The sequence below is a fragment of the Larus michahellis genome, chromosome 3, assembly GCF_964199755.1.
Source record: "Larus michahellis chromosome 3, bLarMic1.1, whole genome shotgun sequence".
Lineage (NCBI taxonomy): Eukaryota > Metazoa > Chordata > Aves > Charadriiformes > Laridae > Larus > Larus michahellis.
The window spans coordinates 62,616,783-62,628,915 of record NC_133898.1 but is presented as its reverse complement, the minus strand read 5'-3'; the positions used below and the strand labels follow the sequence as shown (position 1 = coordinate 62,628,915).

Sequence of the window (12,133 nt, the reverse complement as noted above, 5' to 3'; positions counted from 1 at the left end):
GCTGCCTATATGAAGCTCTAATCTCCCTGAAACTGAAGATCCCAGATGACGGATGAATACAAAATAATGGAACTAATATGGTGCATGCTAATCTTCCTGGCTCAAACACTTTAGTTTTTGATGTATCATGTCCTCTAGCCATCATCTGATAACTGTCTATTTTTGCTAGCTATTTCAATAGTGAGCTCTTTCAGGCATAGATATCTGCCTCATTTTTCATGCTCAGCACTTTTAAAAACTCTATAAAATAGTAATTGTCCTTGTTACTCCCTTCCACAGAAGTCTTGTGACTAAAAGGAGAGAAGGTTTTGCTCCAGCTTTGTGCTCGAATTCTGCCAACAATCTGCTTCTCATCCAGGCACATCCCATTTACTCAGCCCTTATGTAGATTGCAATAGAGGTAAGAGAATATTTGTAACAATAAAGAATTAATGTCTAATGTAGAATTTACCTATTCCTTATCTGATATGGGAGAACATTTTCTTTAATGCCTTATTCAGATGCAGTATAGATACCCAGAAGTTACCATTTACTTTTCACTGGGATAAGAGTCTAGTCCATTTGCTGATGTCTTTGTGATGTGGTTTTTCAGTGTACCAAAAATAAATGCATAAAAACAACAAAGGGGATTATTGGTTTAGAAATGTTCTACTTAGGTAGAGTAGACAAAAGGTGGTGGTCTCCTCTAAAGTATATCTAAAACAAAACCTGACGACTTTTACAGCAGCCAAACCATGATGATTTTATTATGCTTGCATATAACATGATAATCATTTGTCCTTTCTTAGGGCAGGCTACGCAAGCAAGCTCAGGCACTAGCTTAGTGCTCTTGTTACTCGGTTCACAGGTGATGTGTAGTACTGAATCGCAATTGATTCCCCAAAGGGAATTTAGGATGACTTAAATGTTTTTAGCACAGAGTTAACAGGGAGAATGACTATTAAAAGTGATTTTGTGTGTGCACTGAGAAAAATGTTTTGTTTTCCGTTTTTTTTTTATTTTTTCCAAGATCAGAAAATCTCTGAACTGTTTTATTTAGTACAAACACAACAGCAGTCTCAATTATGAAAGACTACAATATTCTCAAAGATCAGAAAATCTCTGAATATTTTTGTTTATTTAGTACAAACACAGCAGAAGTCTTAATTATGAAAGAAGACTGAAATATATGACAAATCCCTGCATTAAAAAAGTGGCTTATCATTTGAAGAATGTGTAGGAACTTCAAAATCTCTGCACACCAAGTCCTGTAGGTCAGGCTCCCAGCTGCTAGAGGAAGGTGCCTATACTGGGGACCATTGGTGGGCACACAGGCTGGTATAATAAAGTTTATCTTCCTGAAGATAGAGTTCTAAGAAAATGATGGCCAATGCTAGACACTCATGACCTGACAGAGGGTAGTACAATGTTACTGCAGTATAGCATGCAGAGCAATTAACAATACCCCCTGCAAGTCTCCTTTTTTCATAAAGAAATGGATCAGGCCACAAAGTGTGCGGGATGTTGGAGGCATATAGGTATCGTGGTGAGGGCTCAACACAGATGTGAGAGATATGATCCAAAACTGTTTTTTTTCCACTTACAGAGAACTTTTTGAATGGGAAATTTCATACTTCAAAATCCAGCAACCTGGTAGAGACTGAGAGCAGAGCCACTGCAGATTGCTGTCCTGTGTCCAGGTCTGGATGTTGAGGAGAAACCGCTCTTCTGGGCAAAGGTGGTCTGGTTTGTCTTCAGTGGCAAAGCTAAGATGTTACACAGTAGCCTGGTAGCGGCAGGCTGTTTGATCAACTTTGTGCAAATGAACATAAAGGAGGGTGATACTATAGCTGTGGTGAAGAGCTCATGGCATTTTTCAAGGTCTCAGTGTCTTTTTCCGGACAAAAGCTAGCTTAGAAAGACATACGTACTGGCCAGCGGTCTCTTATGGCACACTTCAGCCTCAACCATGGCCTGGCCCGTCCTTACACAGTAAGGGCTCCACGGGCTAAGTTAGATATAAAGATGTTGATGCTGATCAGAAATTCAGATGTCACCTCTACTCTGGAATGACTTCCATAATTTAATTAAAAGGCAGATCATTAAGAATCAAATTGCTGTAAATAAATTGGGAAAGTCAGAAGAGAGATAGACAGGTGTTGTTCACCTTTTATTTTTCTTGAAACTATAAACTGTGTGAATCTTTCTAAATTTATATGGCTGTTTTAAGCCAATATCAAAATATTGCCCTGTGGAGTGCCATACTAATTCAAATATAGAACAGAAATTTAATAACTTGTTCTCTTCCACCCTCTGTAGTTAATGCAGTATACTGATTTGAATTTGGTGTAAATCCCAAGCTGCACATGTATTCAGACATTTATTGGAAACAGTAAATTGTGATCTTCTGATTTATAAAATCTCTGTTTATAGTCCTACAGAAGTGGAGGACTTCACAGTGTAGCTGCAACCAGAGGGCTTCTGAGTAATTCCAGTGAAATGCAAGTCAGAAAAATAGATGCATTACACAAAAAAAATTCCTATCTTCATCCTCATTTTTCTCATTAGCATCTGACTATAATTTACTGTAATGTCATATTTCGTTGTCTTCCAGAATGAAATGTGCATATTTTCTAAAGAATAAAGAAGGGGAATTAGTATGTTTTGCAGAACTATGTTGTTGAAGTCAAAGACAAATGCTTCAAATTATTAGGCCTCAACACTTTTAACTTAATGAATAAACCATAAAAACAAGAGGAGAAAGAATAACTCAATCTGGTGAAAATCGGGCCCTTGAGAACAAAAGGAAAAGGTGCCTTAGTGCAATAGGCACTGATCATCTTTGAATATGAGTTCTTGAATTTATCAAACTAGCAATGGCATGCCAGAGCATAAGGAAGGTACAATTCTCATCATATTAGTGATGGGTGTAGTGTAAGCCATGAATACTTTTCTGCCAAAGAAATGCAGTAGTTTTTTTAATGAGTTCTTGAAAATTTATTAACTGTGTGCAGCTACTGTGTGTCTTTTCTGTTGCTGCCGCTCTGCTATACTGAGGTGTTCGTTCACCTTCACAAAAGCAACGGTAGGGAAACTTCAAACAGACATCCCATTATCATTTTCAGGAGCTGTTACCCATTTCACAGCCAAATCCTGGAGGAAATAGTGGGGAACTGATGAATATAGGGGGCCACTGGTAGGATACACAGATGCTCAGTATGGTGAGTGAACACCAAGGAGGAGGAAGAGGGTAAAAGGGAAAAAACCTTGTTGCTGGGAACAAGAGAGACAAGGGAGTCACTGTGAGGGAAGGAGAGCAAATTTGATTGTGTCTTTTTAATACAGGGAAAACTTCACATCTTTTCCCTATGAAAAGAAAGAACAAAACCTCATTTTAGTAATGATTCACAGTGCATTAAAAAGAATATCTCATTATACATCTCCAAGACAGTGAGCAGCTGTGCTCTTGGAATTATTTAAAAAGCTGAAAGGTATATCCAAGTGGTCCTCTATAGCCGAGTAATGGTGCTATTTGTATTAAACACAATGTTCCATTGATATACGCTATTTAATTTTATGTTAAAAATTTTGTACAGTCATGATGAAGAGCCTAGGCATTTGTCTAGAGAAGGAAGAAAGGCTCGTGTAGCAGCTGAAAAGACAATTGTAACAATATGCACATTACAGCTCTAGGAATAATTGATTATTCTGTTGCTGACAAAGTAGAAATATTAAAATACTTCCTGTTGCAGTAAAGAAAAAATATATCTCCTTACCAGAATAGCAATCCCAAAAATTTTGTTCTGATTGAATTTTTCACCCTCTGGTTTTAGATGAAAATATTCGGTCCATCACTAGCAACAGGGCAGGATGTCCCAGGGGAGGTGGGACACCTTGCAGAAGATGGTGAGGTCAAGAAATCACACTGAAAGACGGGTGGGGTGGTCAGTGGTGATTTATGGAGGTGAGGGAGCTTTAGAGAATCAGTGGGGAGATGGGGGCTGAGGGTGTGGAAAGAAACAGTCACTAGGCTGTTTTCAGGGAAATTTCAAGGAGTTGAGTTGCAGGCTTTCTTCTCATTTCTGCTTTTCCTTGACAGACTGTTACCCTCCTTTGGTACCCCCTGTGAGAAGCCTACCATACCTTTTTTCAGCATCTGCTGACCAGGGAGCAAAGCGGGGAGAGAGCCAAGGCTGCAGCTGGGCAAGGCTGGACCTCGCCAGGGAAAGGGCAGTGGGGCCAGGGGGTACCCTTGCTGGGGAAGATCAGCCTGTGTGAAGGTCCCTACAGACCTCCCGCCCTTCCCGGAGCAGCGGACCCTGCAGGCAGCACTCATGCAAGGTCTATGGCTCTGTCTGCTGATCCCACTGGCCCTGGCAGCCTGCTGCCCACCCCTGGGGCCACCACAGTGCTTCCCGTGGAGTTGCTCCAGCGCCCAGCTAGCAGCTGGCTCTGGGTTTGTTGAATTTTCACCTTTTTTCTTTTTTTTTTTAAGTCTGAGTAATCGCTGTCCAAACACTACATTGACCAAAACGCCCATTTGCAATTTGGCTGCTGAACTTGATATTTTGCAGCGGTTATGCTGGCTCTGGTGGATTCTCAGTGTAAGGACAGATCAGTTTGGTTTCTAGAGATAACATGATGACTACCATTTCAACCTGTTTAATGCATCATCTTCATTCATTTAAAGAGCATGGACACTTATTTATTTTGTCTTGTAAAGCTAGAAAGCATTTAAAACTTTCCAGATCACTATTTTCCCCCTCTCAGAGAGGAGCAGGAAAGAAACTCCTGAAGAGTTTCACCTTTATATTGACTTTCGTTCCTGTTGCCTATCTGCTGCTTACCGTTAGTTTAAGAAAATGCATATAATTTTCTTGTATGGAATTGTTTTTACTCAGGTTCTTCCAGTATTTGCAGAAATGAATAGGTAAATTTCCAGTTACTTTTCTTGTAAGCAGGAAGGAATATCCATGTTTTATAGCCATAGAGATTAAGAACCTGTGAGATTAAATATCCCTGGAGAAGTATACGGCAGTTGAATAGAGCACTTCAGTTTTCTGTTTTTCACTGTTGTTTTACGTACCAAAACTCCAGCTTGTTTTCAATCAGTTTTTTCTTATTTTATAACATGTTAATTCTCTACATTGTCTATACTATTGAAAATGCAAACACTGTCTTAGGGTTCAAAGTGAAGAGGAAGGGTTTCACTGACTTTTGAGCTGAGGTTTCATTCCCAGAGATTATTAGATTTATGAGCCTTCCTCTCTCCTATGCAGGACGCAATGCTCGCCACAGTCACTTATGAACAACAGGTCAGCTAAAGAGGCTCTCTACTGTGGAGCTGGGAAGACAGGGAGGTAAACAGACGTGGTGAGCAATGGCTAAGGTCTGTGATAACGGACACGATAAACTATGTTGGTAGGCTGGTAATGTTATTTGTTTGTATGTTGTTACAAATTCAGTGTTACAGTCTTGAAACAAACAGCGCCTGCTCCAACGAAGGCCCAGTGTAAGGACGGAGAGAGGTTCCTCTGGTTAAATACAACTCATCCTTGAAGGAGACAGAGATGACCACGTGGGTTTTGAGGAGAGACTTGAATTGCCATTTAGGAAAAGAGCTTACCAAATACGGTTTGTCAGATACTAGTGAATAAATTAGCTGTGCAGAAAATGCGAACTCAACCCTGAAGACTGGGGTTTTTCAGTGAATCATACAGAATCCAGAAAGTGCTTCTACAAATTGTGTAAGCCAGTAATGTATCTTAAAAAAGGTTTGCACACAGTTTTAATGTTACTAGCATCAGAAATTTGCCATTCTTATTTACCCAGACAAATACAAGAGTAAAAGCAGTGTGAAGGAAAGTTCTTTTTAAATCCATACAACTAAATTTTTAAGATTTTATCAGATTATACAGAGAAACAAATCACCTGTTAATTGAATTAAATGAATAATTTGTGTTTCTTATATTCTTCCACTGTGAAAGTTTTCTACCAAATTAACTGGTGATTGAATTAAATGGAATACTTTGTTTGTATTCCTTGTATTCTTTCACTTTGAAAATCTGTATATTTTAATTAGTTTATGATTTTTTTTTTCCTTGATTACAAGCAGTTATTAGACAGGGTGAGAATTTAATTTTGACAGTGTCATTTCCATTACTCATGAATAATTATTATAAGAATACTTAAGGTTAGAATAATTATGTTTTTAAGAGGTGATTTATTGCCTTGATTATATTTTCTTATGGCTAATAAATATTTTTTTAGTTTGAATTTTTAAACATTTTAATTTCTGTAGCTGAATTTATTGATTAAACAGTTTACAGTGGCATTATGTTGGCTACTAATTAAAAAATACCCGGAAGTACTCTTCCACAACTTAGTTATTTATGACTCTTTATTCATTGCAAAATATTGATCATCAACAGAGGGAGAAATAATTTTATTGATATCAGATATGAAGCTTATATTATCCACAGTAGTTTCATTTTCATGGTAATTTTCAGTAATTTACAGTCTTTGAATGTCTTTGGGGAAAGGCTAATTCATAAATATTCAGATTTCGATGAGCCAAGCAGAGCCAAAATTCTCAAATACTAAGCATTTACTCTCAAAAAAGCCATCTTCTTTCAGATGCATCAGAATGATAGCACACAAAATCACCAAGAAAGAATAAAACCTTTGCTTTTTCAGAGTTATGAAGATAGGAACTTATTTACCTAGCAATGAATAAACTTTCAAAGTTTGAGAATTTTGGTTTATCCTAAACAAACAAGAATTTTGTTGGTAGCTGAGACCGAGATCAGCATTGTCCCCTTGGAAAAAATCAAGGAATAACTTTCAGAAGTTTCTGAAGGGCTCATGTTTCTTCAATTTGCTTGCATAAGCTTCCTATATTGTAGCATAATTTGTATTAGTATTACATATTTGTGTTGTAAGCATAAGAATGACGTACAAGTGTTATGTTTAGCAAACAGTAATTTGTCACGTGGATGTTGGGTTTAACACACAAACCTCATGACTGTGCTGCAGCTTGCACTACCGTCACACCTGTGGGTGGTCTCTGTTTTAATATGTACTTATATGTAGCACAAGTTGTGAAGATGTGAAGTCATAAGTAACTTTCAGTGAGATTGTCCTGGAAAATAATGGAGAAGATTATACTGGCTACTACTAGTGCTACTACTACTACTGTTAGTACTACTTCTGCATTTAAAAAATAATGCAATCATTAGGCACAGTCAATATGTGTTCAAAAAAGGAAAGTCCTGTTTAACTAATTTGATATCCTTCTATGGTAAGGTCACCCAATTAGTGGATGAAGGGAAGGCAGTGGATGTAGTTTTTCTGGAATTTAGTAAGGCTTTTGATACTGTCCCTCACAACTGTGAGATGAGCAAATTTATGGTGCACTGGATGAGGAACTGGCTGAAGAGCAGGGCTCAAAGTGTTGTAGCGAATGGGGCTACATCTGGCTGGTGACCAGTCACCAGCAGTGTTCCTCAGGGTTCAATTCTAGGGCCAGTTCTGTTTAACATATTTATCAACAATCTGGATGCAGGAGTTAATTGCACCATTAGCAAGTTTGCAGGGAGCACCAAACTGGGACATGTTTTTGAGGGATGGGGGGCCTTGCAGAGGCATCTAGATAGATTGGAGCATTGGGCAGTGACTAATGTGATGAAATTTAAGAAGTCCAAATACCAGATTCTGCACCTAGGATGGAGTAACACCAGGCATGAGTATAAATTGGGAGAGGAGCAGCTGGCGAGCAGCCCTGCAGGAAGGGATCTGGGGGTGCTGGTGGGCAGCAGGCTCAATGTGAGTCAGCAGCGTGCCCAGCAGCCAAGAGGGCAAACCGCATCCTGGGGTGCATCAAACCCAGTGTAACCAGCCGGAGAAAAGAGGGGATTATCCCGCTGTATTCAACACCTCTAGTGCTGTGTGCAGTTCTGGGCCCCACAGTTTAAGAAGGATGTGGAGGTCCTTGAACACATCTAGTGGAGGGCAACAAAGCTGGTGAAAGGGCTGGAAGGCATGTCCTATGGGGAGTGGCTAAAGACTTTGGACTTGTCTAGTTTGGAGAAGATGAGGCTGAGGGGTGACCTCATTGCTCTCTGCAGCTTCCTGAGGAGGGGAAGCGGAGAGGGAGGTGCTGAGCTCTTCTCCCTGGGATTGAGTGACAGGACACATGGGAATGGTTCAAAGCTGCACCAGGGGAGGTTCTGAATGGACATTAGGAAGCATTTCTTTACTGGGAGGGTGGTCAAACACTGGAACAGGCTTCCTAGAGAGGTGGTCAATACCCCAAGCCTGTCAGTGTTTAAGAGGCAGTTGGACAATGCCCTTAATTACATACTTTAACTTTTGGTCAGCCCTGAGTTGGTCAGGCAGTTGGACTAGATGACCTTTGTAGGTCCCTTCCAACTGAAATAGTCTCTTCTATTCTATTAAATGTAAGCAGAAAGACGTGATAACTGGAATTCGTCTAAATGATCCCACCCTTTTTTTTAGGCTTTAATAGCAGGAAGGACTTTGCTTTTACATCCATCTGGGTTGTTCTATCAAATTTTGAAGAATGGAGTCTTAATACCTATGTACAAAATTTTATGCACGGAAGTGCATATGTCTTACTACACAATATGTACAGATGTCATACATACATTCACAAAGTATGTACAAGAATACAAAAATTATATTTGTAGCTGCTCGTACATAGGGTTATCTGATTTGCACTGAAATCACAATTACTATCTGTACAGACAGGTTTTTTACCTTTCTCAAGTGACACGGTTCTCTGTAAATTCCATCTTTTTTTTTTTTTTTGTGTTACATTTTGCCTTTTCTCTGTGAAGAAACTTCCAGGGGCAAAAGAAAATACGTCATCATTTCTTCTTACACTGTTTTAGCGTATTGATCCTTCCTGAAAGCCATCACAGGTAGCAGTGCTGAATAAGTTGTCTTTTGTTGCTTTCTTACTCCATCCTTATCTTCAATCTGTCCTAATAGAGTTGTACCAGACACTTCTGCAGTGATTATTTTACCATATAATAGAGCAAATAATTACAGGTTTTCTCGCAGAATTTACTGTGTGAGGAAATTACTACTACAGCCTGGCCTGGGGCTAGATGAATCAACATAATAAGCTTTATCCACTGTTCTTTTCAGAAATCTTTCTTAATTTGGCTGTGAACATTTTTTAATCTGAGAATATTTCATAAACAATAGATTATGTGGACTGTCTTCACCCTTACTAAATTAATATAGCATAAAGCAGGCCTGGTTGCAAGCTGGAATTCAGTACCACCCTGAAAACCCAGCTAAAAGGAAGCAATTTTGCAAATAAATGCTTGGTGATTGCAGGTATGTGAGTTCACACGTCAAAGCTTTCAGTAAGACTTGGACGTTGCCTCCACTCTTGAGTGTAATCGCCTCCTTGGCATTTTCCATTTTATCCTCCCAGGGGCATGCACCCAAGAGAAACACTGCTAACTCGTTTTTAATGCTAGCGCAGTGTTTCTTTCTGTAAGAAGCACTGGCTGGTCATCACAGCAGATCTGCAGGGGAAGAGAGGGAGAGGAGCTCAAGTTCAGCTGCGTTTGGAGCTTGCTTTGCTTTGCAGCTGACCAAGGAGGCTGACTCCCCCTGTGTCTTCAGACTTGCCCTTTGCAAGGGACCAAAATAAAAAGATCACCAAGTGCACGTGCGTATGCATGGCATACTGCAGTGCTTTATAGAAACTTCAGTCCATCCTAAAACCAGAGTGGTGGCACTCAGTGAGGCAGGAGCAGGTGGCTAAGGGCCCAGGGGATGCACCAGCTCAGATGCTTATTCCAGAGCTACCTTGGCTCATGCTTTACGGGGCATTTCCACACTTCGTTAAATCTTCACGTGATAGGTTACAACTGGAGTTAATTTGAAGTGGAGAGTAACACTGGGCTGACTGAGTTTTGCAAAGCTTAATATTGTACTACTTGACTGAGTTCAGATAGACTGTATATGTAATTAAACTTCCAGGTTATATTTTAGTTGGGTTTTTTTGCAAGTCAGCTAAACTAAAAGAAAAATGAAATGAGAATGTAATCACCACAAAAAAGGGCATGTTTATGTTATTATTTTTTTTTGTTCCTGAACAAAAATAAATGAAGCATCCACTACTAATGAAAGCCTAAGCAACCCCTTGCAGCAAATAAAATTAATACTTTGGAAAAAGTTGTGCAATTTTGAAAACTGATACTGTGATAGCAGAAAATTGCCAACAAACTAGAAATGCTCACATCCACTAACAGCTGTTCAAACATACTGTCATGCCCAATTTGCTTTCCTAGAGTTAAAGTAAATTACTTTAGGTGCTCATGAAACATAGCGGTTGTACATGGATCCAGTCTGTGGGACATGAAAAACCTTTAACTGAAAGGTAATTCATCACGTAAAGGTAATCCGTTTCATAAAGTAGAATAAGATTTATATTATTTATATTTCTATTTCATGCTTTTCTAGCCAGTTGCCTTGCTAAGGCAGTCTGATGGCATGAGCTAATCACTTTTTGAAATATTTTTTAAAATTTTTTTTTAGATCAATTTCTTTAGCAGTAAGTTTTGGTTTTTGGGAAAGGGACAAAGAATCATAAAATTTATCCAAATGAATCCTACTGGTGTGGAACATGGTGCAAAGGACTAGAACCTTAATCCTCAAACATATAACCAGGCAGTTTATGTATGAGGACAAGAAGGAAAAGTCAAAATTTCAGAATGAGACTGCAAAACTGATCAATTCCAAAGGACAGATACATCCATGAGCAGCCTACTGTTTTCCAAACCTGTTTATCACAAATGTAATGTGAAGGGGAGATTTCTCAAGGAAAAAAAAAAAAAAAAAGGCTTGTAGCTCCCCTGTTTGTTCATTTATTTTTTTTGCTGTTTATGTTGAAATTGGGAAGCTGGTTAAGGCTGGGCGTAATGGTCGAATCCACATACAATGAGGCTGGAAAGAATACTGACTGAACAGAAAAGCACAGTGGAAGACACTTTGCCTGAGAGGTCCACGGTTGCCTGAATAATGCATGGGCTGAATTCTCATGAAAATTACTGGGAATTTCTAATCCAAATCTCTGAACTGCCATTTTTTGAAATATCTCAATATGTGCTTCTACAGACAGACCTTTAATAGCCAAAGAAGGATTGCCTTTACTACCTGCTGGTAGCTGATGGTGGGCCTGAGGTTGGTTATGCCTACCCTGCAGGTGAATCATGGTATCTTAAAAGTGAAGCACAGGTCTCAGAAGAATACACCGATCTGCATTCACCACAGCAGGGTACTTTTTTAGCAAGCTAACTGCCACTCTTCAGGCATACAACAAGAACACCGAGACACTTTCACCACGTGGTGCCACTCGTCAAGAGTTAAAATACAGCTTTTGAGAATGTCAACAGCTGTTTAGAGAGTATTTGTTATTTTGCAGAACTATGATTACACAAAGTTACGTAAACCCTAATTCTCAAAATTATGCACCCTTAGCTGGGTAATGGTTTCCAAAGGGTCCATGTCCTGGTGCCTTTTAACAGGGCTTTTGCTCTTAAATCATCCCTGTGTTTTTGAAAATATTACCGTATCGTGACTAAATATAACTGAAGGAGTTTAAATTTAGCTGCTTTATTTTTTTAAATGTTTGCTTTCACTCTTTTAAACCTTGTCTGAGACTACTTTCTCTTTTAGCTTGAGAGCATTGACCCTTAGGATGAGCAGGTTCAGCCCCCAAATACCCTCCTAGATTCACAGCAATAACTGTGCTTTTTTTTGTACTCAGCAGTTTCTGTCAAATATGTCGAGACCATGGCATGCTTTTTCATTGTCTATCTAAATGTTTTACCGTGAATTAATTGGTATGTACTCTCCCAGCTCTTACATGTATATTCTCAATGGCTCTTCCAGTCATTTAAAAAGCCAGGGGCCATGTTGCTGGTAGCCTGCTATGCAGAAGCATCATAGGAATGGAGGATGGGAAGGACCCGAATCAGTAGCTCCAGACACCTGCCAACACCTCCTAAAATGCCCCTAGAAAATTTTCAGGCTGTATCCTAGAGGCTGGATAGGTTTTCTTGTCCTTATTCCTTCTACTGGGAAGCTGTTACAAAATGCTGTGTTTGAAAAG

At 39.3% G+C, this 12,133-nt stretch overlaps 1 long non-coding RNA gene across 1 annotated transcript in view; it reads left to right on the top strand.

The window, feature by feature from the left end:
- Positions 1-4,795, top strand: part of LOC141740921 (uncharacterized) — a 13,063-nt gene extending 8,268 nt beyond the window's left edge. The window contains exons 2-5 of the long non-coding RNA XR_012586205.1: positions 280-400; positions 1,586-1,679; positions 3,105-3,200; positions 4,079-4,795. This is a non-coding gene — a long non-coding RNA (uncharacterized LOC141740921). The remainder of the gene's footprint in view (positions 1-279; positions 401-1,585; positions 1,680-3,104; positions 3,201-4,078) is intronic.
- The last annotated feature ends 7,338 nt before the right edge of the window (positions 4,796-12,133 follow it).